The sequence below is a fragment of the Dufourea novaeangliae genome, unplaced genomic scaffold (genome assembly GCF_001272555.1).
Source record: "Dufourea novaeangliae isolate 0120121106 unplaced genomic scaffold, ASM127255v1 scaffold343, whole genome shotgun sequence".
In the NCBI taxonomy this organism is placed as follows: domain Eukaryota; kingdom Metazoa; phylum Arthropoda; class Insecta; order Hymenoptera; family Halictidae; genus Dufourea; species Dufourea novaeangliae.
Window position 1 is genome coordinate 490,089 of NW_015374236.1, and position 23,913 is coordinate 514,001.

General features: G+C 45.1%; 1 protein-coding gene across 1 annotated transcript in view; it reads left to right on the plus strand.

Moving 5' to 3' along the window:
* The window catches only part of LOC107192473, a 143,347-nt gene that overhangs the window by 56,383 nt on the left and 63,051 nt on the right, over nt 1-23,913 (plus strand). The window lies entirely within an intron of this gene.

Sequence of the window (23,913 nt, forward strand, 5' to 3'; positions counted from 1 at the left end):
CTTCGTTATATACGTTGTAATGGCCGTTCCAAAAATAGCTAATCTCTGGAAGTTTGATCGAGTCGACGAGAAAGTTCGAGGATTACACGGAAATCTTCTCTAATCTTGAGATTCCACGAAGTTCCCGGGCCCTTGAACACCGGTGTTGGCCTTGCGGACCTCGGGGATCCGGATGGTTCCGTTGATTTTGCGAGTATCTTGCGAGTTTCACCCAGGTATTTTTGGTCTTGAGCATCTGCTCGACCGTCTAGGTTCCGTTGGTTTTGCGAGTATCTTGCGAGTTTCACCCAGGTATTTTTGGTCTTGAGCATCTGCTCGACCGTCTACTTGTTCTACTGGGCCTCGAAAGTCTTCTTCGGGTCTTGGAACCTATTTGTACAAAGTACTTCTAAGTTTCTTCTTGCTTTAAACCAGCGCTACGAAGAATTCGTTTTAAAATGTTTCGACTCAATTACATCTTGCAATAATCCTGAAGGAAGGAACGCTTTAGGTGGGCTCGAGAAAAATTCCCGTGGCGGATAGCAATTAAAATTGGCAAACATCGAAAATAAAACGCGACGCGAATCATGTCCCGATTCAGCGAACGTTCAGAGAGCCATTGTTCCCGCACCAGTCCAACTTCACCCCGGCTTCGTCAAATATTGAATCGTCGGGTCCTATCGCAGTCCGTCCCTTCCCCGAATCCGTAGCTCCTGTTCAACCAAGCCTCCTCTTCGTTTCTCCTTACCCTGTTCTCGCTCATACCCCGTCCATCCCATCGCTCGATGACATCGGTGAACGAACCCGAGCGCAGAAGTAAATGCTAATCGGACCTGGTATACATAGATATAACGCGTACCCTCTTTACACCGACGAATTAAAAAGGGGTCGCGACGAGGGGGGTCCGTGCGAGAGCTTCGCGTTACGGCACTGACCTTGCCGTTTCTCTTTCCGTTCGCCATTGTTCCCGCATTGTACCTTCCGAGTATTGTTACGCGCGCATTGTAGGCTTCGTTGAACGGTGGCAGATTTTCGCGCACGGTTTTTAAACCGATGGTGAGAGTTAACAGCTGTTTCGACTTGTTTGCTCGAAGAGGAGGGGGGGTGGGGGGGTGGGGGGGATCCGAAACGCGAGGGAGATAACACGGTCGCGTGGATGAATTTCGAGAGGCATTGTTGATCGTTTCTTTACTTCAGGGGTGTGAATTGGTGTTCGATGTTGTTCACCTTGTTTTTATCGATAATGCCTGCATTTCTAGTAGGAAAATGTAAAATCCGATTTTTTCGGAAGCAGAGTCCTGTACAGGAGAGTGTGTCCGTGAATGCTTGGTGCATGGAATAAAGTGAATGAAAAGAAAGATTATTTCCTGCTCACCGGTCGCGTCTGTCCGCATTTTCTTTTTGCTCGTTTTCAATTGCCCAATTACGCCGATCCTGGAAGCATTAACAACACTCGGCGTGGTCGAGGGTGCTCCGGATGCTCTTATCTCTCGTGAAAACAGGAAAGTGAAAATTCATACGGTCGTGGATATACATACCCACGTAGTCATCGTATCTCGAAATTAAACGGACAGCACAGTGTCGCCGCGGACTTAAGATGAGTATAAACTTAAGATGAGTTTTTTCCGTGACTTTGGTATCGCCTGTATACTTGGATTTCTTCCGATACAGATACTTTACAACTTTTATTTCCTTCGTCGACTCGATTTCCGTTTAAATACCGTAAGAAGGTTTCAGACGCGTCTCCAGCTTTTATGTATATTCAAGTTCACTAGACGGCACTAGTTGAACGAAGAGTAGATCTAATACGAAAGGTAAGCAAACAAACATTACACAGTTAGCGGCGGCTTTCTGTCTCTTGGTCAAGATTTAAATCGTTTATACCGGAACAAGGAGTATCTCGTGTAATGCAGTCAGTCCGACAGCGAGATGTTTCCATTTTTAAAAGAAACCTCCAGGTTCGGTTGGCGTCGCGTCACGGAAATGTAACGCGGAGTCGTGAAAAGCTAATAAAGACCCGGGAGCTACGGAATTGCGTTTGTAATTTTCCTCCGTCTGTTTACGTTAGCATGAGATTACACGTTCCGACGAGAAAAAGGCCGATATTTCCTGTCTACGGCTAATTTGCAATTCCACGTTCGAATTAGTTGACAAATTGCCAGGGTTTTCGCGGTCGGAAAAACCTCTCGACAGCCGGAAAAACCACCCGACGCTCTCGGTGTTTCGCGTAAAGAACGCCCCTACGCGTTCGAAGATGCGTGTAATTTACAAGACATTTATTCCGTTCTCCGAGAGGTGTATCTCAACACTCGCATCTGAAAAACGGTAACTTTTGTTTTTCGAGGTTGTTTTAGTCTTCCGTCAGAACGATTTCAGCTTTTTTAATTAAATATTTCGGGTTCAAAGGATCCAGGGCTTTGTCTTGACGCGAAAACAGGCTGGAATATCCATTTTCGCGGGAAAAGAAACGTCCCGACGGAACAGTATCTATCCTTTGTCGCGCAGCAAGCCATTGTACGGAGGTTTTCGGGGGCAATTGCGATTCTTTGTCGGCGGAGTTTGGCTCGAATTTTCACTTGGTCGAGTATCGTATCGAACCAGACGTTGCTCTCGATGAAAATTATTTAATGGACAGCTCCGAGGAAGATAGGATTCGCTGGCGAAGCTTCACGAGTTCACTCTGTATTTTCAGTATGTCTGATAGATTCGAACGATATTAGATTACCGTTGGGACATTGTTAACCAAACGACCATACCACGATACATTGATCGTCTCGTTCCGTAACGTTTAACGCGTAAAAATGCGACGGCAATGTTCCTGCTCACCGAGAAGATCGTGCGTTGCGTATACAATGAGGAAGCCCCGCGAGAAACCTGGACGAAATTGCTGGATGCGCGCTCGACGCGTCTCTTAATGCGAGAATGTAACGAACGACCGCCATTTTCGAATCGCATGGCAACCGTTCACGCGTGTGATTCCGCGTGTGATTCCGCGCGTGATTCGTGAATTTTCTTTTCAATGTGCGAGTCGCGCTGCCAACATGTTCACGTGCCTCTGGAACTTCTTCGACTGGTAAGATCTATACATCTTCTACTAATCAGTTAATTAAATTACAGCGAATGAAAAGGTAAACGAAAATACACCGGTACGCTTTGTGGTTGTGTTATTTTATCGAAGTTAAAGGTTAAATGGACTGCGTGAAAGACCATGAGATTGACGCGGATTGCATGCTAATTTCGACAATTCCAGGTGCAACGTAGAAGAGATGAAAGGTAACATTAGTTATAAGGTCCCGATGTCAGAATCGATTATGGGAATATTTAAACCAGCCCCGAAACAGAAATAACCTATTCAAATGTCGAAGCTAACTCAATTGGGATATTTTCGGCGAGCTGTAGGCGAGGGAGAACGACAATATGGATTATTTCAGACGGCTTCCTAAACTCCCCGCTGTCCATCCGAATCCGCCGTCACGGATCGTGCAATTAAGGGATGACGCGCGTATTCTTCGGTTCGTATGCATTCTCTGTGTGTCATCGAAACCTGGATTTCCAAGCTCCGCGGAAACGAACGGGACATCCCCCTTTTCCACACAGCTGGTCATTGTGACACGAATATCGAAGGAAAACTCAAGGAGTCGAGTGGCAAATATTTTCTCGTTAGCCGTTAATCTATTACTCGTTCCCCCTGAGAACTTGAAATTCCAACTTTTTCGTAATCGAGAATTGTTTGTTGGGCAGAAGACACGGCGATACGTCCGATACCAAAAATACAGTAAACAATCGATCATTTAAATTACGACGAATTAAATTTACGAACCTCCGAGATATATTCTGAATATAAGTCAATATTATCGAAGTTGCCGTGACAAAGTGAAAGAAAAATATTTCGGTGAACTTCGGTGAATAATCGGATGTCTGCATCTAATATTTTATATGTATATGTATATGTATATCATTAGGAACCTGTACATATACTATCGTTGTACAAAACCTCCTTAAAATCGAAGATCAATTCGTAAAATTACGCCCGACACGTAGCGATGCTCGTTGCAATTCCTCGCCGATGTTTTCTTTCGGTCGTACTCCTTTTAACCGTTTAATCGACTTTGCAATGGCGCGCTTCGACGAACGCGCGAGACAATGGAAACAAGCTCGGCCGGGCGAAATCGCGCGTATCACGACCGCGATACGTACAATGCCGCGAAATTGTCTAGAATCCGTCGACTAATTTGCACACGAGTTAATAATGTAAGCTTCGAAGCGAACGCCGCGCGAAGGCTTAGTCACGAACTTCGGTAATTCCATTAACGTGGCAGCTAAGTCCGAGCCTCGTTTTTGCCTGAATATTTCAAGAGCCGTTACGCTCGTCACTGGTCAAATTACAGGACGGAATCCACGAAAGGCATCGTGTTTAGCGACTTGACGAGCTACGCGAAAAGGTTCCGTTCGGCGAATCGCGAACATCGAACACGGTAAAACGGTGACCCATTTGAAATCGCGACTCGCTGCACCGAACATTGCTAAAGATAGCAACGTAATTCAGTTCACACTGCAATGTTTCGAGTACGTCTCGTTACGCGTGATAGAAATTACAGTGATCTATTTAATTGGCACATTGGTACATCCACTTGATGGTTGTACACGTTCAAAGTAGAAAGAGATAGGATTGTTCCTATATTTTTGCGGAAGATCTATTTCAACGTTTTGCAGTTTTGTGCGATCCATAAACAACTTACCACTATATTACCGCGAACGCAATTTTTCGGGTTGGAAGTGTAATTCAATTTCTCGAAGCCGTGAAATGAATCATCAACGCTGTCCAGTCAGCCGGCAATCAACCAGGATTATTTGTACGGGGCCCGTGGCACATTTGAATCGGACCATAAAATGGTCCTCGATCCTATTTGGAAATCAGCGACCAATTACCATTCGAATTAAATTTACGCGAGAACAATCGTTTAACGAACGTGCTATTTGGATCATTTGTCACGAGGCATTCGCTATCGTCCTGTTTTTTCTTTTAAAACGAATTTTATTTTACCTCGTAGAAAATTCCCGCTGAACCTAAATCTTTTTTCCGCCCCAACAGATAACCTGGCAAAAAACGCAAGAGAAAACTTATAACCAAAACATTTACTAACGATTTCTCTTTTTGATCGTTCCAGCGTAATCGATTGTTCGATCTTCAAGCGCCACGGACGTACACGCGGTACACTTACAATTAGTTATGTGGATGGCCCACGGCGGTCCGTGGAATTGCGTTTGACTCGAGAAACGTGCAAACGCTAAATTCACCGGCCGTATTGATAATAAAATTGAAAATAACGAAAATGTTTGACGGGGAAGAAGCTGCTTTCGCACGTGTATCGGAAGTGAGTCGTGAAACTGGTGCTGCTCTCCTGTCTCTTTCGACTACGGGCCAGCGATTCGAGTCAAGGAACGTCGCTCCACGTGAAATTATACAGAGGAACTTTTATTAAATCGTCACAGAACTTTTTCTCCGTAGTTTCCGTAGAATTCGCAAATACGAAAGGATTCTTGGCAATTCCTGGGCATTTTATAACGGCGGCGGTCATTTTCCCTCCGCGAGTCAGCAGCGGATAATTCACCCGTCGAGTCGTCAAATTATTCTCGTCGTGACTCGCAATTTTCGAATCTTTTGTAAATCGATTCGATGTTCGAGTCTGAAGAAAAGAAACGTCGAAATAAATTTGCGAAAACGTACGCTATTTTCGGATTAACCGTGTCTCTGCAGTTCTAAAAACTTCGTGTTGTGTGGGTACTGTCTAATGCTACGTTGACCGGTAACGTCGTATCGTCTTTTATTTTTGCTCTATTTTCCATTATCTTTATTACCTCGTTTAATTTACGACTTCGCCGTGTCTTCTTCGTCGACTATACTTAGACCCTCTCGACGTGGATTGGGTTCGTTCCTCGCGGGATCGTGGCATTTACCAGAAATTCAATGAAAGCAGCGGTTGATCGAGAGTTAAAGTGCTGCAATTTACCGACAAGAATTTCTGGCGGAAGTCGAAAATACCCTGGCCCCGGGATTCGTGCTCCCGCGTCAGCTCCGATGTCCCCGTTTTCGACGACTGCGCGGAATTAAAATGGGACTGCAATTCGGAGATAAGAATTCCTCCGCTCCTGCAGCCTTAATCGTCCCAGGACCCTCGGTGACGTTTCGAATAATTGAATCGACAAGCTGCAGCCGAGAATAGATGGGATCTCTCTTAAAAAAACAAGCATTAACGTTCGAAAAGTAGAATAGGGTTGGCCGAACTGTGAACTGGATGAAACGGTGTGGAAACGTGGTCTTTGTGCCGGTTGTTAGATTTTCCGTTAAAGGACCATGGTACGGTTCAGAATTCCCGTAAGTTGACGCCTAGGTGTATCGATATTTGTATACGTACATAGATTCTTCGTTCTGACATATAGTGTCAGTCCTAAGGTTCTTTTGTTTACGTTTTTTTATCCTTCATCTTATTGTGCCACTGGATGTCGAGCCCTCGTTAGTCTTCCCTAACAGAGTAAAATTGTCTTCGACGATAATCATGTGCCTCCGTGGATCCCGGAATTTCAACAATTTATAAGTTCACCAATATCTGAAACATTTTCTTTTTTTTTCTACAGAGTACAGGCAACAGTCACTATCACGAGCTATGTAATGTGAAAGAAATTGAGAGATTGCGATTGCATTTACTATTCTTAATCGGTTCTTTCTTTCGACCAGTAAAAGCTTAAAGTCTTGGATTTCCATCAATCCTAATCCTTGAGCCTCTTACGACGAGGCAGGTTCGCGCAGTTAAGATTGTTAGAATCTCGTCAATGCTAAGTCGTTCTTTTCCACACGAATCTCGAACCGCTAACGGTGAAATATTCTTAAGTAATTCCTTAAACCAGTCAATTTTGTGATTAATTACAGAATCGGTAAAGTCATGCTATTGTGATAAACGGAATCAGCGTATTAACATGTAAATTTATTCGTGAAATTTTGCGTTGAGATTTTTCAAATAGGTATACAGCGGGTTTAAACATATTAATACATATTTCCACGGATACGATTTGTGTAGTTTCCAGTGCTACATACATATACAATACATACAGTACCGTAGTTGAATGTTCATTTTTACCCGAAATGGAGAAAAACCATGGAATAAATAGGCGGGCGCAAGCTTATCGACCTTTAGAATCGTTTTTCCAGCGTGTACGGTGCGTGGTACAATTCCCTTGTCGCCGTGACGTCTATCGGTTGCATTAACATGGCGTTAAAATTTACATATCGCATCGGTGTGTTACGAGTACCCTGAACGGGAAACACAATCGATATAAATTCATATGCACGCTGTTCGTAAAACGACTGGAACTGAACAAAAACTCTACAATTCGGCCGTCTCTTTGTATGTATTGTACTTATTATTATTGTTGTGAATTACCGAAACAGAATGAATGAAAATCGATTTCTTTTTCATCGCAAAGTCCGAGAGCCCCGAGGATGCGGTTGATCGATTGTGGAAACCACCAGGTGTAAATCCAGAAACCTCGAAACTGCGGGCCAGCTGGAAAATTGCCCAAATACACTTCGAAATCCTCGAGCGCGTCCGGAAAGAGAAGTTTTTTTTTTTCGACAAAGGGAGATGGATTCGAGGAAGACGCGGCTGTCGCCTCGTACGCGGAATATTTTATTTGCTTCCGAAGGAATTTTCACTACGCCGGAATACCATCCGGCTGCACCGCTAGCAACTTCCGATTCCTCGAACCTATCTTTCTCTTGAACGTGTCTCTCCACCTCTACCGTGTCTTACACACCATTTTCCACCTCCCTTTCCCCTTCTCCGCGCCTTGTTCTATTTCCTTTCCATAGATTCTTCGACTTGCTTCTGTTATTCCAAATACCGTTCTTCGTTTCACTAGATTCGTTCGCTCTGAATTTTTCCCGGACTGGCTCAGACTTCTTGTTTCATATCTCAGATTTTTATGCTTGCGCTTCTCCGGTCTTCCGTGTACCGACAGTAGTTTCTCGAACTCTTTCTCGCGTGTGTTTTACAAGATTTTTTACATTTCGCGCAACCTTTCCGGACTTTAAACGCTTGTATCTTTTTACATCTTTTCTTCTCCGTTTTCTTCAGTTGCATGGTCTTTCCTGTTTTTCTATATTTTTCCGCGTTCTTACTTGTTTTTTCTTTACACTTGATATTTTTGTAAGCGAGCCTCTGCTCGGTTATTAGTTTGACTCTTCTTATCTCGTTCCACTTCCGTATCATTGCGATTATCATCGTCTTGTCCGTTTTCATTTCGCGAGCAACCTTTCACGCGAGATGCATAAACAACGAGAATCATCCTCGGACCCGACGTAAACACAACACAGGAGCTTTCAATCTCGACTGAATTATTAGTGGAATGTATCCCGGGCTTTCGATTCGCCTGTAAAAAAGATACAGCGTCGACACTACAACGTGTACACAGCAACTTATATTTCGTACGAGCGATCCACGTGTCTACCAGAATTCAATCTTCTTTAAATCTTCCAAAGCTGTGACATTCGACAGAACTTTCCATGGAAAATGTATTTTGTAAATTAGTTGAATTTGAAAATGTCGCAAATTAACGAGCATAAAAATAAAATTACATGTCCGTGTGTTCTGCGCTCTCGTATATCCTTCTGAAAGATATTTTTTGCATTAGCCTCGGTAAGTGCAAAAGCCGCTTTCCTAGAAACCGTGTAACGAGATTCGTGCCTTGCTTATTCTCGTATACCTCGTCGACTCGATTAAAACGGAACACCGTGTATACATGTAGGATGCAAACTGGGGTCGGTGCACCGTGCATCTCTAAGGTTGCAATATTGCAGCGGGATAAAAGGAAAAAGCATGGGGTAGATGGATATAGCTCGCGATACAGAAAATTATAATGTCGAAGCGGGTACATTAAGGAAAACTAAAATAATTGAAAATCATACTGTAAATGTTGTTGTTCGAAACGATAGAATTACGCTTTGCCTTTGGCGTTGGTGGATTTCGGAATCATACGCGATATTGTTCATTGTGTCTGTCTCGACGATCCACTTCGCCAGTAGAATTTCGAACGTTCGAAACCTATCGCGGCGTTCCTGGCCAAATACGAAATTTTCCACGGAACTGCTCCGGCATGGAATCGAATAAACGTTGTAACGCGGTGAGCCGGCTATATCGATGAACGTCTGTCAGTATTGAAGAGGGAAGAAGAACGGTACGTCGACGAAAAGGAGCGAGCAAGCAAGCAAGCAGATCGATGGAGGAGCTGCTGCTCGGCGTAGAATTGAAAAGAACTCTTTCGACGTGCCGTCCTCCCTTGCGTCCCGACAAGTGTACCCGATTTTCCCGGTTGTGTCGCGGGAACGAACGAGTAGGATCGAATCGATCGGACAGTGATCGATGCGGTTTGCCGTGTTAGACACCGTGTACATACTACGCGAGAATGTCTCGCGACGTAATCTCGTCGCGTAGCATCGGGAGCGGATTGATGGCGAGCGTAACAAGTGGTGAAGAAAAATTTCTTCCAACTCCGGTAAACATCCGAATTTCACGAAACCCCCTCTAACTAACGACCGTTGAAAACAAATCGGTTGGAATTATTCCTCCGTCGCAATTGATTCTGTAATAAATTCTGTCGATTAATTTATTCAAGCGTACAAGCTATGTATCTTGTGACCACGAAAGAATTCCAGGATTAACTAACATCAACTTCCACGGCAAGCTTTCGACCAAAGTCGGCCAAAGGGACCCGGTATTGTTTCCGAATAGAACCGGGAGCGATCGGTTCGTCGTTGATTTAGAAACGGTACGCTGAACAAATTGCTTTGAAATTTCAAGGTACGAGAGTAGGAGAGTCGATCTTTTAAGAAATAAGATCTAACCTGTGCGAGAGCGGAACGAGTCCCGCGACGTTTTCCAGACCAGCTGTAAAGAAGAACCGTGCAGAGTATGACAAAGAAGCGGAGGAGGAGAAAAGGTTCCTCGAATGTTCGTCGTAGGAGATCCATTTCGTTTCGATTTCGCTCTTTTGGGACTCGACGAAAGAGGCGCCCTGATAATCGATCCGTTAAATACACTATTCGTCGTGGATCGTTCGAGGGACTTATTCCTGGTTTAAATCGCGATATGTCGAGTCAAGGCACTTGCTCAAGATTCATGTCAATTCGTAGAAGATTTGTGGTAGATTCGTCAAATTTTCGATAATATTTCGCAACGAATCTCTAAATTGTAAACGAGAACACGTAGTCGAACGACATTTGCCCGGTCAGTCTGTTCGACCGAAACTCCTTCGTGAAAGGCGAAGTTTCGTCCATCGCGGGATGGATCGACGCGAGAACGGAGGATAGGAAAGGGACATCGCGATATACCGTGGGACGAATCCTGGTCGTTAGTCGGTTCGAAGTCGCTTATCGACCAACAGTCAGTTAGAAACCCTGGTTCCAATCAGCCTTCCAGTTAGTTGTCATGTAGGGATCACTTCGGAATCCTAGAAGCTTTTGGACTTCCAATGGGCGGTTCGTAGTCGAGGAAGATTCGGGGAGCAATCGAGGATCCGTGTTAGCCTTCGCTTAGATAGTCAAAGTGTCAGCGAATGGATGAAAATTGTAGACTATTTGAAAATTAGCAGAAGGAAATGTAGGGATGAAATTAGTTTTGAAAATTTCTATTGCATTTATCAAGTAACAGGCATACTTTATAGGTACTATATTTTTACGTACAATGGGAACGTAAAGTGGCTGTAATCAGTTTGGAATGGTGTACATTAATTAGCGTCTATAGAGAACGAACAGAAACGTATTAGCAGTTGACTGTCGAATTTCATCGAGATCAACGTCCAAAGTTCGCGAAGAAGGCTTTGCACGGTCCCGGTGGTCACCGTTCCGGTCAGTACGCGAACCAATTTCAACAGAATTCCCGACAAGTTGCGTGTTTCGAATCGATTCCGGATTATAACGAAATTTTCCCCAATTCACGCTTTGGACATCGTCCGGACGTGAACGCGCGCATGCACAAACTCGTTCGACCGATTGGTTGTTTCGTAATCGACTCGGCAAATTTCATTCGCTTCTAATGTCCCCGTTGGATATTACTTTGCTTTTGATTCCATCGATGCCATCTACGAAGGAATTTAATTAATCGCCGTTGAAAACATCCATTAAGAGTGGAAATTTTCTTTGACGACCCTAATACACCTTGGGATGGCAACGAAGACCGATAGGACTGAAAGCAACGGGGTGCTTCTATTACATTAAATGACAGCTCCGAGAAGAAGGCATCTTCTACAAAGACCATCGGGTCGCTTGCACGCTCTGCCCCCGTTTCGACGACGAGGGAAGCAAGGTCTAATAAAAAAACTGAATTTCTCGTGTCCCCCGCGGCTCGTCGTGCTTTCGTCCCGTGGTTGTTTATTTCTGTCACGAAATCGGTCTAATTCGTTCGCGTTCCAGGGCTTAAAACTGTTCCATATTCCGTTTCATATTTCCTTGCGGTCGCAAAAGGTTTCCATTTCTCGGCTTATTCAGGAATCTCCTCGGGTTCGTCGTTTCTCGGAGTGTTTTTATTTTCCGTGAACGAGGAAGAAAGGCGGGAGTGAAACCGCAAAAGAAGACGGACGAACGAGTGAGCTCTATCGACTGGCCCGGCATATTGGACGAGAGAAACTACACACACCCCTTACACACCCTCCCCTGTGGATGCGGGCTTGTTTATGCTCGCCTCCTCGTAATTCCTGCGGTGAGGCATTTCGCGGAGAAGAGCAACGTGACAGGAGGTAGCAAATGCGTGTAAAAGTTCGACCGAACAAACAGAAAAGATGCGAGCAGTGAAATTTTGTTCAACTTAAATTGTTTTTTCCACGACTCGATTGAGATTTACACCGTCCCCCACTGTCATTCCCCTGACGACGGCCACCGTAGTTTGTTCCGTCGTCCCGCAAATTTCATCGGAAACTTTTCGAAACGGCGAGAGAAGAATTACGCGAGAAACCGTCGGTGGAAAGTGATCGTAAAGAGAGTCTGGGTTGCAGGCGACTGGAGAGAACGGACTCGATATCGAGTTATACCTATCCAGGCCACGCGAGTAGTCGCGAATGTATTATTTCGTTCGTGTACACGAGCGTACGCTATCGACGGGCGTGCAGCCGCGCGAAAGAAAACCGTCTCGGGGTGGATTACGCAAGCTCTCCGGGGGTCGGAGGCAAAAATATTTGCGAGCTCTCATAGAAAGCCTCTTTTCCGCTCAGTCGACTATCGTTCTTCTCTTTCGGGCTTCTTTTGCTACGGCCGCTCTTTCTTCCCTTTCAGCTGGTCCTATGCTCTCTCTCTCTCTCTCTCTCTCTCTCTCTCTCTCTCTCTCTCTCTCTCTCTCATTTCCTCTCTCTTTGATGCCCAGCGAGAATTTTCATGGGAGACTTGTATCGTGTAGAGCGAACTTTGACAACTGCCACACACTTTGAAGAACCGTCCGCCGTTTATTCTTTCGCGACTCTGTGCGCTTGTACGCGTTCGAAGGAACGGAGGGATCGGTTGATCGGATGGAACGTACATGTCGAGTGTACTGTCATACGTACGGAATGTACCTAACAGATGGAAAATTAAACTCAGCTGAAATACAACTTTTCGGTTTGGGTATTAGGCATTTGTAAGTAAGATGAAAATAAGTAGAATATTGTTTTGTCGAGGAAGATGCTTTAATTATATCTACATACAGACCGATGCATTTACAGTCCTCCTATAAGTGGATCGAGAGAAACAGATCGAGATTAGATACACTGCAGTCTTCTTCGTGCCAGGTGATACGCGATCCGCAACGAAACGTTTCGCGATTGCGTCGTTAAGTGCATTTTGTATCACCGATTTTCACGGGGGGCGGCGGGCATTTGCATTCAATTATCCGGCGCCTCGTTTCTATCTATTCGACCGGAATATCGATTTTTTTTTTATATACTTTTGATATAAAATTCGGGGTCGAGCGGGTTATTCGTGTACCGAATGGAAAGTGGCTCGTTTCATCGTTTCATCGTTTCCACGTTTCATCCGTTATTCTGCACGGCAATACTGTCGGTGCTAGCAAATGCACGCAATATCCATCATCCGGGCAAACATTCGTACCCTATAAATCTTACATATTTTTCCGGGAAAGTTGCTCCCGGAAATTTCAATTCCGCGGCAACGGTGGTATCGACAATTTCGGGGCGCATCGCCGGTCGGTCGCTTTATTTATCGTGGCGGGTATTTGGAAAGATAGCCGCGGGCAATAATTTCGTTGCCACGAGGAACGAGAAGAGGACTCGGGGAATCGAAGCGGTAGCGATCGTTACGGCGGGGGCGTGTTGCGTTCACGACACGTTTTCGTTCGTCGGCCTAGACGTCTAGATCCTCGCAACGGAACGGTTCCGTGTTGCGTTCCATCGCCGCATTACAGGATGCACGATGCGCGCGGCGAAAACTTGAAAGTTGCAAGTTTAAACGGACGCGCGCGCGCGCGCGCGCGTATGTATGTTGTGTGTGTCGAACCAACATTAAACAGCGAGAACGTGACGCATCGTGGCGCATAGCGCCGACCTAATTTCCCGCGCGAGTTAAGACAACCACCGTTACCGATCCCGATTATGTAAGATGAACCCGCGGATCGATCCCATTTTCCGTCCGCCACTTTGCGTGTCGTATCGACGTGTCGCGTGGCGCACCGTCACGGTGACATTTTCACGGCAACCTGAAAAACTCTTGGAATTTTCACTTTCTAACACTCTAACAGAATCAATATTCGCGTTACGAGATTGGTGATTCGTCGACACGGTGTTCGAGGTGTCCGGCGATTAGAGTACAGACGCAGGGAATACGGAATTTTTGGTATTTCCGAGGATCTACGTTAATTAAAGCAGAGAGAATTTCTGTTGCTTTGCTGTTACATTAAAGAATTCGAAGAACAAAAGGAGACCTTAATTCGATAGAATTTAATTAAATCGCGTGACCGGCAATTCAAGCCGTTCAACTGCATCGTAACGTTTGTTCGACAAGGAGGGTTTACAATGGTTTGATCGATCCCGAAGAATTACGATCGAACGCGGGAACGCGAACCCGTCTGAATCGCTGATTTATGCTGTTTACCTCGCCACCTACATAATTGCTGGTATTCATTGCCGGTAACGTTTGCGGCATACCAAATTGTTAGCGAATACATCGTCAACGTGGGCCTAAATGGACGGGAAAATATAATATATTGTACGAGCGCCGCGGAGCGTTCGGCTTAACTTTATTTAATCTTTTGTAGTTTTCAGTGTACTTTCATGAAAGTGTCACGAATGAATCGAGGAGATTCTCCGGTGAAAATGTGTCGAAACACGACATCATTCGGACTATTTTTAAAAATTTTCAATCATTTTTATCGCAACATCGAGAGAATTCCCTCGATTCATTCGTGACACTTTCATTAAAGTATCCTGAAAACTGAAAGTTTCGATTTCCATTTCGGTTTCGCTTCGGCCATCACGTCCGAAAATACAGGTGACCCTCATTTTTTCATATGTTGAAATTACAAACAGTGAAAGCATGGTAAAAAAAGGATATCGCTTTATTGCGGTTACGAATCGATGGGATATCGGTCTATGCATAATTAACGTTTTTAAGCGATACCATACTAAAATAACTGAAACAATTAAAATAGTGTTGCAAACTTTTTGGAGTCAAGCGATCCTACGTCGTTGAGGGGTTCACCCGTCACATCTACAATACTTATTCAACCTTGTGTCCGATAGCGTGCTCACTTTGACGTACCACCGACGAACGAAACGGACCGAGATGCTCGTCGGACACTCGGTTCGTACTCGCTTCGTCGTCGACATCAGGGCACGTTCGCTTCTTTGGTACGCGTCCGGCGGTCATTCGGAGCCGCATGCTCAGACGAGTACGTGGCTTTTTATGCCGCGCGGTCGTACGTTATCATTAACAGCCAGCTTTCGAGATCGCTATAGGGGCGCCCTGTGATGGAAAGTTACGGAAAATTTACGATCCCACGGCCGAAACGTGAACTTGTGCGTGACGAAAAGTAATTTGCCGGAATTGCTCGAAACTCGTTGATGGAAGTAACGATCGTTCCGATACAGCGATTCACTTACAAACTAGGCCGATAAAAAGGTTTATTTATCCGCACGAAAGTCTGTTGCATCGATCGCCGTGAAACTTCCCTCTTGTCGGATTTTCCAGTCGTCTCTCTACAGATTTTCACACCGCGACGAGACTCGCACACGCGCCATCGAGCAGAGCACTCGGAAGCCATTCCGTGCATTCGAGGCAATCCCAGTCCGGCCGTAGCCCACCGGCATTGTCCCTATCCGGCATCGTTTCTCATTCCTGATCGCGCTAATCTATCACTCGACGAGGCATTATCACCGCAACGACTGCCGGCCCCCGGTTATTGATAGCGTCCAACGGAAGAACGCGGCTAGCCCCGACCTCCGGGTACTTCGTCGTCGATCCTCGAGAATACGTACTATGATTTCTACTTACTCGAACGGTAAAAATTCTAACGTTAACTCTATCTATGGCGATTTATTCGAAACTCGGAAGATACCATCTACTGTTTCCCACGTAATCACGCGATCTCTGTGCTTAACTGGTCTCGAGGTACATTTTAATACTATACATATCTCTAGCTCCTCTGCCAATGAAATTTCACGAAATCAAAGACAATCGATATCGAATGAGAATTCCCCGTTGAAAGGGAGCAGCTTTTTTTCGGCTCTACATGTGGATAGGAAATTTTCGTTACACCAGAGAAAGACCATCGAAACGGGAATATTAGTTGGTTAAACACCGAGATTAACCTATATTCCGAAAGACACGGGTGGGTTACGGTTTTAAAGTGGAACAACCTGTTGAAGTGGAAAACCGGGGAAAAACCGGATTTCAGTGTGCGATTCGTTTGGTTTTTTTTTTTCGCTTAATCCAATTAATTTCCACTCGTTTCATTATTCAATTCTTTTCCTGTTCGCTTTGGATAATCGAGGCATGGGCGGAGGTGGAATTTCGTTCCACGTTCCCGATCCCGCTTTCCCGAGCAGAATCACCGAACTTTTCCCCGTTCGATCCATGAATTACGGGTTCGCGACGACGGGAGTTTCCGAATAAAATCAGGCCTGGAAAGTCGATTCCATTTGTCTCGGACGCGTCTCTTATTTGCATCCATTTTCTGCGGCGCGTTCCCGTGCAGACCGATCCGCGAGTTCATTAATTAGATTTGGATTAGTGTTGCGTAATACTACTTCCCCGGTAGCAAGTAACTCGCTTAACGGAGACCATCCGCCGTCCGAAAAGAAACGAGTGAAACAATTACCGTGTCTCGAAGCTTTTCATGGGTTTCCATTGGTCGTACGGTACGGCGTGTTTTCATTCGTCGGTGGAAACCCCACACACGTCACCGAAACGCGACACTTTAATTGTTCTCGAGAAACATTGGATGGTGAATCTGTGTGTCTGTAGAGTATACGACTGTACCCGAAAATATTCGAGTTAATTTGATATCGTAGTAGAAACCTGTCGTCAATGTTTTTATTCCGACGATCTGTACTCGTAACTCGTATACACGGGACCATTTCGAATGATCCGGTGATCCTCTCGATGGACGGAGCTCACCGAAGCAAAACGAACAACTATCAAGATCTACGGTCCTTCGATCGAACGGCAAAGTCAGCGGAATAAGCGACGCTCTAATTGCAGTTAATAGCCCCTGCGGTTTCCGGGTGTAAACGGTGGTGTCCCTTTGGAGAAGGGATTTCCGAGGCTGCAACGGCGGTGTTACCGGTTTTATCGGCGGCGAGAAACGCTGAGACAGACAATAGCTGCGACGCTGCCGGAACGCGGGAAACGTTTCCCAAAAGGACACCACCCACCCCCACGGAAACTTGAAACGCTATTAACCGAGAGACTCGCGAGAAGGTGTTGGAATTCCATAGAATGGAGGGAGTTCCATCGGTTTGTCGTCTACGAACAGACAACAGTTTCGCTCTACGATAGCGTAGACTGTAGACAATTCTCGACTAAAGCTTCGATAAGACGCTCATAGAAATCCGATTCTTTCGTCCGTTCTTCTAATATTAAATTAATCACGTGACAATATTCATGCAGGAGAGACTGTGCCATTTCTTCGAAAACGTCGACCAAAGTCCACTGTAAAAAATAAAATTCTCCACGTAATGCAATGGAATAAGCAAAAAAGGGAACCGTATCGATTCCTAACGAATATAATATGGAAAGTATGTAAACAGAAAATATTTATTTAATTTGGCTCGTCGTCGATTTCCAGTAGCGGCGACGCTCGTAAAACGTATCGGCCTATCGCACTTTATCAATCGTGGCAGCGGCGGCAAGAAGGTTGGCACGACGCGGCGCCCGAAAAAACGAGCACGATCGTACGGAAGGTCAGTCATGGTTTCGAGGGGAAATCGATTGATCGACCCAAACGATTTTCCGGCCAAAAGCCGCGTGACGCGTTCCTCGGTCCCTCGTCGACGACGACGCAACGATGCATTCTGCCGCATGACTCGCGCGACGAATCCCCTGTCTGGCTATTCGATTCTTTTCGATGCGAGTTTTCAAGCAATTTGGTCGAGTTGCTCGTTTCGAACCAGTTCCGTGTCGTCCGCTCGCTGAAAGCTTTCGTCGATGCGAATCGCTCGACCGGAGATGATTAATTATACGAGCATATGGACGTTGTCTGGAGTAAATGGTCGAGGCACAGTCTTTTTCGATTGTCGACGAGATTGCAAGTAGTGTGTACTCACGCTTCTCCAACACTTCGTTGGTTCGGAATAATTAAGCAGGCAGACCAAATGACCAAATCGACACAAACTACTACACTAATTTCAGTTGTTGCGGCGTACTCGCGATAAGCTGGCGATTAACCACCGTTCTTTGGTAAATTAAAAATGTTAAAACACTTAGACTTTAATATCACCCTTAACAATGTGACAGCTTGAGATATCGGGGTAATAATAACATCTTTAATATTTTGTATTTACAGGTTGATAGTTTCAAATGAATTAGGGCTATACAGGGTTAAGCGTATTTGGAACAATTCCGATTCAGTTAAACCAACGATATTAGTCTTTTAACTTACGAAGCAAACTACTGGAAAATGAGAAACAAGAAGAAATTGATGCAACGGTCGTATGTACATATTACGTAACGCGACTGGTATCGTTGTTGCCCGAATAATTTCCTCGAAATGCACTGGGAAACGGAGAATTCTTTACAGGACTTTACAGGATGCTCGTAAGATGCACGACGGTATCCGATGCAGGCCGCGTCTTCCTTCTGCTCCGCTTCACGTCAGAAAAACCATTGACCCAATAACGCGGAAACTTCGCAAGGGGAACATTTCCGAAAGTAATATCCTTTAAAGGGAGCAGGAGGATAAAACGAGAAAAATTTCTCTTCCAAAAATGAATCGAACCGCGAACACCACAGTGATCGTGACTCGCTGCCGCGCCGCACCGCGCCGGTTCAGATACGATCGCCTAATTATTTCAAGCGGCGTCGAAAAAGTCACGCAACGGAGAGGGCAATAACATTATCGCGCGAAAAGCCCGGGTGACGTTGGTGAAACAGGAATGGAAATTCTAATCTCAATAATACACACACCTGAAAAGCGATTTAATTTCCGGTCAGAAACGTTCTCGAAGCTACTTTTACGGTTATTGCGTTGCCTTGCGGATACTTTCCGAGGATATTAGAGTTTTCGAATGACGGGAACGTGGAACGACGTTACGTGCAACGACGCAGTTTGCGTTGTTCGGAACAACTCGGCGAACTCGCCCGAGTTTCTGGCCGTCGCGCGTAGTCGTCGCGCGTAAACCGCAATTTCTAGAACCGTGCGCGGGATGATTTGTCTAGCTTGACAACTTGAAGCGTGTCGGAGCAACGGAAAATTCGAGATTTTGCCGATAGAAACGCCTGCTTCGTCCTCCTAACTCGTTAAATTACGATATTTCAGGGAAGATAAAGACTAGTCGGAAGAGGTATCCAACTCGCGGTAATCTTCATTAGTTCATTTTATAGTATCATCGGCTCTAGCGTTTACATTTTGCGTCCGAGCAAATCGAAAGCTCTCCGGTCTCCACCGATTCTCATTTCCGTCATCTCGCCTCATTTACCTCGGCTGCCAGCGAGCGCGTTCGATAAGAGGGAAAATAAAGGGTTCGACGAGGACCCGACGAAAGTAGAAACAGACGGCGATCCGAATATCTGTTCCTCGGGTAATTCCTTTAGAAAGGTTCCGTTCGCTCCGAGCTTGAAGTTCCTGGCGTTTCCATTCGCACCGGTAGGTATACGTATACACGGTGTTTTCGGAGGTGTGTTCGCCGCAGCGTTGCGGCCATACTCCCGGTATCTAAATCTTCTCGGAGACACACGGCGCCCCGGCATTGTTGCTGCTCGCACACGGTGCGCCGGATCGTTGCACCACTTTATATCGAATGAGCACCGTGGTCGCAGCCTTCGCGAACAAAGTACTCCGGGAACGGTAAATCGATTCCTCTCGAACCACTACGCCGGCCACCAGCTTCCATCTGATACCGGTGGCCCGGGCTGAATTTAAAAGAGGGAACCTCTCGGCTCCGTTGGATTACCTTGTTCCCATCCACGAGGAATCAAACGTACGATGGAACGAATAGGAAAAATTTCGTTTAAATGTTTGTACAGTTCTGTTCCGCGGGTTGAATAAAATTTAATTAACAAATATTAATTGACACATTGATCCTTTCAGTGTCAGCTGCGTCCCAAAATACACTACCGGTCAAAAGTATGGGATCAGGTCTGATAATTAATTAAGGAAAGAGAAAAATATTATTCTACAACGGTTTGATAAAAGTAATATGGTAAAAGTGATTGGAAATGATTTGTACATGTATCGATTCCGTAACTTTTATTATATCATAACAGAATAATGAGTTAATCAAGCATGAACTCGGATTCCATACATTTGGCCGGTAGTGTGTATATGAACGGTAGTTGTGGAAGATAGTTGGAAACCAAATGAATAATATGTGTTTGATTTTATGAAATGAGTCCTATTTATATCGTGAGTTCTACGGATACATCCTGTGTTTCATCACACCCACTATCAATTACATAAAGTTCCTCGAGGATCCAGTACATACATACAGGTGGTGGTTTATGCCTTTAATGGCGTCGTGTTCCGTGCCACCTGAGGGCTGAGTGTACCTTAAGCGTCTCGCTAAATTCTAACCGCCAAATACACGAGAAATGCTTATACAGGTACGATCAAAGAGTCTTCGGAAGATTATTATTCCAAGTTTTTTAACGGACAATAAGTTAAACATCCTGCCAGTGAATACCTGGAAGACGTCTGACAAGATTGCGGCTTGGTCGATACTTGTTTCGAAGAGCCAAAAAAAATTTCAAAATTGGAAGTAGTCCCCGATAATTGGTTATCTTTACTAGTTTTAAAGCATTCGATGATAGAAATCTTGTTAGCTTTACCCCTTATGATATAGTGAAAACGTTTCCCTCGGAACGATTTCCAAAGCGTCGAGAAGTATTTCTGAGAAACTATGAAAACGCTAATAGGTCGAAAAGGATTCCGTGTCGATTAAGAACACTCTCGACAAGCCCTCGTTCGAACGCGTATAATCGTCCTCGTGGAAGCGACTCTATTGTACGGGGTTTTATTAACTCCCTCTTTAGACCCGCTCGTATATTCAACAACCGAATCTCGCGGGTCGTGTTACAGGCCGATTACAGCGCATGCAAATATTGCTCTCATATTCCAGGGGAAACGCGTGCGATGCCATAAATCGCGGCTAGATTTTCCCCGGCCACGGGAACACCGAAACTCCATTTAACGACCGTTGTATCGTATATTACCCCGTAATTGTAAGTCGGACGCGTGAAATGATCGCAGGACCGATCGGAACGAGCAACGATCTAGCACGAGCCCATTCGACGACCCACTGAAAATTCAACGAGGAAACTCGAAACCGACTTCGCGAGAGCGTAACGTCGTCGTCGTCGTCGTCGTCGTCGCTTCGATAATTGCGACAAATTTGCGGCGTATTCGCGACTTCGTCGCGACACGGTTCTCGCATGCAGAAAATTTCTTTATTGTCTCGAAGACCCGGGTAAGCGTCGTCAAGGAGCATCAAAGGGACAGGGTTTCTTATGAGAAACATTTTACCGCCCGGAGGAACTTTGTTATTAAAACGAAGATAAAGCCCTAAAGGTAGATGATTCTTTTGATCCACGAGGAAAAAACTTGGATCCGGGGAAGAACGTTACATCGAGGCGATCTTAATTAAATTCTAATTAAGCGTTCGTTAAGGGGTGACTCGAGTGAACGAAAATCAGGGAAAATTGTAATGTTGTTAATTCCTTCTTTTGAAGAAAAGTCCGGTTAACGAATTTTCTTAAAAGTCGTGGGTTAACCAAAGCTGAGGTTGCTCGTTACAGGGTCTCGCGAAGGCGCGTTTCGAATTAGAACGAATTCCCGTGATTTCTTTAAAACTCTGTCGTGTGCTTTTTCTTTTTTAACACCGAGAAGAGCATCGATCGACACAAAGAACTACTTTGCGCGAAGGAATTAGCGGACGAGTACCTATCGGGACACGGGAAAGACCGACGAGATGTTCCTATTCAGGGTGTTTCGCGAGCTCGCCAAGAATCGACCGTTTTCCACGGACGCTTGATAAATTTTCGACGACATCAGCGTAAAAACGTGTGGCGGCAATTGTCTGGAAACCGGGTCGGCCCCAGCCGGATCCACTGACCGGACTACGAAGAAACGATAATCCGGTGCAGTTCGAATTCACCGATTCGCGAATAAAACGAATCGCGTTTGGTGGCGCGTCGACGATCGAACAGTTCGACGCGGATGCTTTGCTATCCACCAGTAATCGAACAGCTTTTGCGTACGCTTGCCTAGAGAAAAATCTGTCAGTCATCGTCAACCTCCAGAAGAAACGAGTCTATTTCGTATTTAGAACGAACAAAGGTTTCAGACTTAATTTCAGAAGAAACAACATTTAGCAATTACCGCCTTTCTGGAGAAAAATTGTACAATGGTTAGTATACCACGAAAGCTACAGGAGCTTGAAAACTCGAAAAACGAGACATAGCGTGACTCGTTAAAATACTGTCGGTGTAAGTTTTCTTACAAAACAATGCGAGATTACGGTAACGTCCTCAAAACTCCGTGCGAGAAAAGAGCCGTGCAATATTTCTCTACGCATTACCGCCTCCATTACCGTCACCACCGCCTCCACGTTGTCCGGATACTCGTCCCTCCATCATTTCTCTTTTATCTACAGGAAAGTTCCGATGAAAGAGGAGGACGCTAGTTTCATCCGGCGGAACACCTTGCCGCATTTTCTTTCCCCATCTACTCGGATGGAATAAAATTTCAACGATGCGCAGACCGAGTTCACAGATTTTCGCGAGCAAACATTCCCCGGTGTCACCTTCCTTCTGCATCGTCACGTTTCGCAAACGACGGAACAGAGTCTTTTAGATGAACATGATTTTCTGCTTAAGTGGACTGTGTTTATTAATGGCTTCCCTCTGTGAACAGCATCTGCAAACAAAAAATCCCACATTGTCGTCCACTTACAGTCGAGTCTTCCTTTGAATCTTTGAGTATTTCGGCATTTACACAGCTTACCCACGAAACAAGGAAACTCGACGATACATGTCTGATATATGTCTGCTGTGTGGATCTTTATGGCCTGGGCAGGAATGACACGGTCGTTCGGTCATGTCGTCCTCCTTTCTTCTCGTTTACAACGTGAAGTACGTTTTTAATCGCCGGCGATGCTCATTGTTGAATTCTGGCGTGTTTTATGAGCCCCTTTGTTCTCTTCTTCGTCGCTCCAGTTTTCGACTGGCGGACGTTAAAAGAAAATCGGTGATTATTTTTGGACGGGGTAAACCCTGCGTGCTGCTGGAACGTGTGTGGTATATCATTCGTGCGGATCGCGACGATGGAATGAATCCAAAGAAATTGATCGAAACCCAGGGAACGCGATTTTTTCGACTATTGAATAGCAACGAAAACATCCAGTGAAATGCTAATTGGATGTTTCTCTATTCTGCATTGCTCTGGAATTATATTAGATGCCCATTCGATGTAACGGAATTTTATCTAGTGGAAACCGTGTAGCGGCGCCTTTGGGAATTTCGACTCGAACCAACTTCGATCTTACAAATTCGCCGGAGATACGAGCAAACATACATCCTCTACGGGGCGATGTACAGAGGGAATGTTCTTGGTCCGGGTTGCTTCTGCATCCTCGACGTTGAAAAGTTATTCGTTGCAACGCGCGTCGACCACTCGAATTAGAAACGTACAGTGATCGATTCACAATGTTTTTTGTTTCCATCCGTTTCGCATGAAAACAAAGAAATCGATTCTGAAAAAGCGGCGTAGTGTGAAAGGTGATTGATTACTCGTACCAGTACGCATCCATTGCTTCTCTTATTTCCGAGGGCATTGTGAGCGTAATAACCGAGCTATTTTTCAGGGTGATCGTTACCCGTACAGCCCATTTGTGATTCTTTCAGCCCGACGGAATGAGTTTGCATTTTATGTACCGGTTGGCTGGATAACTTATCGACTCACGTACGGAATACGTAATCGTTTCGGGCTGTTTTTACAAAACTACGTCCGACACGAGATCCTTCGCAATAATATTTCACGGATTTGCTAAAATCTTTCCAGAACCGAAGGAGGAATCATATTTTTGGAAAATAGAAACATGAAAGTAGAACTTTGCTACACTGAAAGTAGTAGAATAACCAAAATGTATTTACAGAAGCTAGAACGAGGGAATAGGGAAGACATGGTATTAGTGGGAGAATTCAGGAAAGTTCGAGTCCATAAGTATTAGAGACCTAACGCTGAAACAGTT